We start from the raw sequence: 7,131 nt of genomic DNA, 5'->3' as shown, positions 1-7,131 counted from the left end.
GGCTACACGTGCCTTCTTTCGATGTTGTTTTTCGATGGGTGGCGCTTTTCCCACATGGGATCAGGGTCCAGCTTTCAATGTCTAGGCTGCGTTCCTTCAATTTCACATCGAAAGAATGCGTGGTACGTGTAGACGCTCCCTTCACTCTTTTGAAAGAGGGCCGGTCTTTTCGAAATACTGTGCACGTGTAGACACACCCTAATAGTCCTGCTTACAACAGCTTCATTAATAAATAAATACAGATGCAGAGCTTTACCATTGAGGTAGTGGTTAGTAGCATTAGTTGGTCTTTTGTTAATCCACAGGTGATATGGCTTTGAGGAAGCTCCCCACTGCATGGGGCTGGGGGGCTGAGCTCCCGCCTTGCACACTGATGAAAATCAGCTAAAGTGCCACTGTTGGTAACATTTGACCGGGGCCTGCTGATGCCTGGCGTAGAGATTTCAATAGTGCTCTCAGAGATACGCATACAAACCTCAACCGCTTAGTTTACGTATTAACAAATTACAGCAAGAAAACTAATTACCGTAAGAAACCTGCCCCTGTGGTGACTGTCCATGTGTCTGTCTGTCTGTAATGGTCAAGATTTTAAAAACTGGATGCCTAAAGTCTGACTTCAGAGGGTGCTGCTGTGTGCTCGATGCTCTTGTAGGTGTCACTTGTGTAGGAACCCAAATAAAGAGTTAGAAGCCAGTTCACAGATGACACAGGACCTTTAAGAAGCTTAACCCTAGTCCACCTTTGGCCTCCTAATTTCCTTTTAATAAGGTTAGAAGGGGTCACTGGGGCCCAATAAAAGGTCATAAGAAGAAAAGAGGCTAGACAGAAACAAGATGGCCCAGCATGTGGGCAGCAGCAGGTAGGAAGCACCTAGAATCCTTGGGCAGGGGAAGGAAAGTAATTCTGGTCTTAGGGCAGGAGTCTGTCTTCTAGGAGAGCTCTAGGAGGCACTGCCTGATGCAGGGGGGCTGGTAACAGTTGTTGAAGACTGCATTAAGGTGCTTTAAGGAAGAATAGCTCAGCAGTGGGTGGATAAGAACAATCATCTGACAAAGAGGAGCAAAGAAGACCTGGGAAAAAGAACAGTTAAATACTGATGAATTTCCTGTACAGAAGTCCTAGCCTATAGGGAGGCTGATGTAGATTGCCCCTGTACTACTGAAATCAACTGTAGGAGGGCAACCATAGTGTGATTTAAGAATCTTGGACTACATATAGTCACACACTTAACACATTTCAGAGCTATCTATCTATTGATATGGATGTAGGTATCTCAAGGCATGGTCCCTTATTTAAGACTAACTCACAAAAGCTTTAATAATTCCTGACTACATGGGATCATCAAATGTCCTCCATCCCCGTTCATTGTATTTCGTTATTAGACTGGATCTATGTATTCCTCCTGTGTGGCTTTTGTTTGGTTGGTTGGTTGGTTTTCCTACATTGCTGCTACAAGATACCTGCCTAACAGGATTGTACTGGACAGTATCCGGTTATGCCATTTATCTGTCCTACTCTTGTAGGAATTGATGAATTTCCTGAAGATAATGAAAGTCATTTAGAATAAAAGAGCTGATCGTGTATTTTAATTTATTTTCCTACTTCAAAATATCAGGCAGCTGGCATAGGGCATGCCCACCACTGATCTAAAGTGATAAAACAATGTTTCATGTGTGCAAACTAGTACACAGACAGTATTTTTGATTCAGGCTTGAAATGCTTCCAGTCACAGATATGTTCTCACTGTACAGATTCATGGTGTAATAAATGGTTCTGAAAATCCCAGGATCAATCACATGGGGAACAAGAAAAACAGAATGTCAAGTCAAAATGTATTCCACATATTAAATTAACACCACCCATCTGTGGGCAAATGGCTTAGCAGCCTGAAGCAATATGAGCGAATTCTTTTCAGCTGTCCTACATTTTAAAAAATGCCAGAGAGATAATCAGTTACCTGAGTACTCTAGGTGTAAGTGATATTGAAAATCTGCTGTCTAATGGTAAAATACAGCCCTCAGTATTTTTTTCTACAGCTAGTTGTTATGATTACTCCAGATGGGTGAGCCAGCTCAGGAACAAACAAGAACTGATGGAACATGAAATAAAAACTCAACCCTCAAAGCCACATTTGAGGAGGAATAAGAGGTGCTGTATTCAGACTCCACCCATCAGAATCTAAAATTCCACTCACAGCACCTGGGTATTGCTACTAAAATAACCACCGTCAGCCATTACAGAACCCAAAAACCTATCATCATCACAAATCTGTAACTATAGAAGGTCAGCCTCAGATTTCTAAAAATTTAGTCATAAAATTGTCACTATTAGATTTCAGAGTTAACACATCACTGACTTTGCACCTCTCTTAGACACTTTATTTCAGGAAAATTAATTTCTGTAGGATTATAAATTTAAGGGTTTCTTTTAACTGAAAGTTTAAATTCCACACAAAATTGTGGGACCACAAATGTGCTCTTTCTTTGTATCAGCTTAAATCTAGCCTGAAGTAAACCTTTTCTGTGTCCACCACGGTTAGCTTACCCCTATGCTCAGTGTAATTTCATGCCTCACGTAGGTGAGGAAGACAGAAGGATCTCAGAAGTACATAAGAATGGCCTTACTGGGTCACACTGGTCCATCTAGCCCAGCAACCTGTCTTCTTACAGTGGGCAGTGCCAAATGCCTCAGGGAGAATGAATAGAGTTGGGCGATTTTTCAGTTATTGAGCCCCTCTCATTCACTCTCAGCTTCTGGCACTCATACACTTAACATAAAATAAGTTTGAGGTGTAATCCAGAAAATATCCTGCAAATGTTTAGCCCAAACATGCCTACAGCAACAGTCAGATACGGATACATTTGCTGGGGTTGACGATTTTACATCCTTTGCCCAAAAATGCTTTGGTTAGCACTGGACATTCCACAACAACTGTTAACACTCTTTTACTAGATTAAGCATGTGTTCCCGCAGTGGTCCAGCACAGTTTGGTGAGTAAAATAGTCCCACACTTTCACTATCCTTCCACATGTGCGCAAAGGTTTCTGTCATTACTTTTGGTGCTACAGTTCTCTGGTCCTTGCATGCTGGCAGGGAATGGATTGAAATATAGCTGGGAAAGAGTTAGGGGAAGACGCCTTAATTTCTCCTCCTGTAATCAAACAGGCATGACCTAGCATTTTCATTTTTGATACAAAACATATTAGGGGAAATTATCTTTTGTTTTCTACATTATGGCCCAAATTTTCAGAAGAGCCCTCTAAGTTGGAGTTCCTCGGATTTTGGGTCTTCATTGAGAGCAGTGAGTGCTCGGTCCTTCTGAAAATCAGGCCCTTGAGTTAGTGTCTCATGTTGGCCTTCTCAAAATCGAGGCACCAAAAATTCCTGGGCACTTATGACGACGTGGGCTTAAAACTATAATTGGGTTTGGTCTTTAAATATGTCAGCCACAGAAGAGACTTATCCCTTCATTCACATCATAAAAAATGATGTAATATTAATATTTCACAAAGGCCTCCAAAAAGGAAACAGCCCAAGGTTTAAAAGGGCAAAACTTGAATTGCACATGATTAAAAATTAGAAAGCTGAAAAGGTCAAAGTTGAAAAGCATGTCTTCTGAGTAACACCAGGTGGCTGTGGAGTGAACACAAGGCTGAATTCACTCCCTAAGTCCTACTACCCATATAAGCATGCATAGTCACCGGAACCCCATGAGTGAATTACAGCCTCTGTGCACCTTGGGGCTGTCAATTATCTGATACGCCCCCTTGCCTGCTTGATATTTGGCTGGTTCCTACATTTCTTCTTCGTAAGGTTATTACATAAAAAGGGTCAATTCCTCCGATACCCAGGCAGCTGCTAGTGACTGCACCAAGAGGTGCGTGCATATCCAAGGGCAGAATTTAGACCAGAGGCATTAATTAATCAGAGCTTAAAACTCTCCTCCTCCAACCAGTCCTGACCCAATGCACAACCAAGAAGTTTATTATGAAGCACTCCATGTAATAAAATATACATTTGTTCCTTAAACTGTTCCTGTAAACTTACTCAAAAATGTAATAGAATAAATTATTCGTTTGCTTCCCTGAACCATTTACTTGAAAACCACTCATTTCTTTTTAACCTTTAGTTTTAGCACTCACATTTCAGTGTGTGTTTGGGCTGGCTATTACTTTTCCTCCCCTTTGGTCAGTAAATTTTCTTTCAGACAGCTGTGGAAAGCCTCCTTCTGTAGATTATTTAAGTTATTCGGGCTTTGTGTTTATGACGTGGCATGTTCCTATCTGATTACTGTCTAACACAAAAAATTGTATTTCCACCCCAGAAGCACTCCTATGTTGCCCAACCAGGATTTATCATCCACTGATTTGCCAATTGACTCGGAACTATAATTACAATAAAGAATTCAAACACTGTGTTGTATGGCCTGATTCTTTCCAGACAAGCCTTGGTTCCTTAGAGATAGCTTGTAAAGAAATTATGTCCTTATATGGGTAACATCCTTAAGACCCCTTCACCATCTTCTGAGGTAACTCTTTAAAATACTTCTGGGCATGTGCAGTCAGGGAGAAGCCTCCTAAGAGCTGAGAGAGTCATCTTTTGTTTGTTTGTTTGTTATCCTTATTATGCTGTCTGCTTAATTTAAACTTCTTAATGTAAATCTTCTTAATTTAAACTTTGATTTTTAGACTGTAAGCACTTAAGATGCAGGGCCTAGTTCTTCATCTATGTTTTTACAAAACAGCACATGTTGTGGCTGTTTAAATTTGAGTTGCCTTTTCCATAACAGTCTCCGCTGTTCCTTCTCTCTTGTGTTAACGGTCATGGACAGGTTAATGTTGCATTGTGGAGGCATGACACAAAGTAATATTTCACTTTATAAAAAGAATGTTCTGTGAGAGAAAAGCAGGGAGGGCAGCAGCAAAAATCAACTGTAATTCTTTTTAAATAGTAAAGCACTGCAATTCAGAAGGTGGGGGTGAGGTTAAATTCTCAAAAAGCATTAGTTTTTCTTTTAATTACAACTTTTTTGCTAAGGACTTCACCCTGTGCTTTTAATTTCCTAGCTGCAGTTTTGTGACGTGTAGATATCAAGCACACCTACCTAACAATCTTGGAGGATGATTATTCCCTTTAGTCTGCCAAGATGGTATCCTTGTCAGATTGTGCCCTCTGTTGTATTCATCTGTTTATTTCCCTGGGTGAAATAATACCATGCATACCATGTTTGTGAGTATATGTTCTTCTGTATGCTTTTGCAGCTCAACGCATTCCTTACTTTATTAGCAGCTCAACAAGTTTAACGTTGCAGTATAAAATCATTATTGGCCCTGTTTTCTTTTTGGTATATACCATTGTTTTGTTTTCTTGACATTCCACAGTCACAAATAATAGTCATGTTGATACGATACTGAGGGCACATGAACTGAACTGTGAGCAAGCATTGTATGAGTGCATTAGCTTCTTTTTTATTTCCCTACCGTATGCTGTGGTTTGCATGTTTTCCATTTGACTGACTAATGATAGAATTCTTTCCTGCACCTCATGGATAAATTGAATTTTCAGATGGTGGCTTATTTGTTTGTAGCTAGAAATTCTCTCACTAGTCCCTGTTTCATTTGACTGAAGATAATCTGCAAAATATGAGAAGTCCTAAAACAAAAGAGTTACAAGAAGCCAAATCATTAAAATCCCAATTTCTAAAGTTGCCCTTTATCTCAGTGAGCTTGATTCTGATCTCACACTGGTACAATTTGAGTTATTCCATTGAAATCAATGATATACCACCATGTGAAACCACTGTCAGTGAGTTCTGAATCAGATCCTGCATTTCTAAGTGCAGAAATGAAGATGTATATGAGAGAGACAGAATTTTGATGATTTCATGAACTGGAAGATTTTTAAGTAGATTTGTAAATGATTCACATACTGTATTATTCACTTATTCCCAACAGGGTTAAATAACTTTGCATCTCACAGTTGAATGAGGGACATGTTCATATCTTAAGATTAAAACAACATGCCGTGTAGAATTGTAATCAGAGAGATTAGCTGGTTTTAGCATGCATCTCTCATAGCTAAAATGTGGTTTCAAGGTTATGCAGCAATTGAAGATATCTAAATTTCATTATCTGACCTTCCAAAGAAATCAGTTATGCAGAAAGAGACATAAACTTCCTTGGAATTGTGTTGTAAAATCTTTTCTTCAGGTAGCTCTTTTACTAATAACCTCTTAGACATTTTAAACTATTTTAATTTAAATATCTACAATATTGCAGTTTTCTGGAGGGGAGTGGGTGAGGTGTAATAATATCAATGAAAATAGAGACAGACTTGTGACATTCTGGCATTTGCTGATCCATGAACACTAGCATTTTATTCTGACAAAACAGAATAGCATGCACAGATGTCACAGCCAACGTGCAGGTTTTTCCTTTCTTTCCTTAAAGCAACAGCATTTGATACAGCTGAACCACAGTTATATGTGTCTCCAGAGATATGACTATTCATTTTAATGTATCATGTATTTCAATTATTCATTCTTAATACATGACGTCTGGGCTGACATAGCTGTTATTGTAAGTGTGCATGTTTTCCATCGGCTTTATTGTTTCAGGTTTGTGCTCAGTACATTTAGAGGTGAAGCGAACCTCATAAGAAGACTATAAATGTGTGTGAAGCGTTCCAGATGTTTTGGTTAAGAGGACCATTAACTATTCCTTTTTCAACTCCCAGCCCAGAGTCCGTCTGACTTTTGACCTGTTCCTGCAGACCAGGACTATCCCGCATTTCTGTGGTCTCCTGGGTTTCCCTTCCTGGCACTAGCAAAAGACTTCAGGTGAAAGCTTTGTGACTAGATATTATATAGGGTGGCACAGTGACCCACTCACCCATTAAACCCATAGATAGATAGATAGATAGATAGATAGATATATGGTATATTTTCATATTTTAAAAGAGAGAAAGGCCCCTCCCCTCACTACCAGCTAATTCCACTCCTGAGGCTGCCGAGATATATATACAGTAAACCCCTGAAGTGAGCAACTTTGAATTGCACTTAACTTGCCTTAACGCAAGTTAAGCGCAACTTGAAGCCACTTTGTAGCTGTCTGCTGCCTGGCTCTGTCTGCC

Source organism: Carettochelys insculpta, chromosome 2, assembly GCF_033958435.1.
Source record: "Carettochelys insculpta isolate YL-2023 chromosome 2, ASM3395843v1, whole genome shotgun sequence".
NCBI classification, from domain to species: domain Eukaryota; kingdom Metazoa; phylum Chordata; order Testudines; family Carettochelyidae; genus Carettochelys; species Carettochelys insculpta.
Note: the sequence above shows the minus strand (reverse complement) of the source record.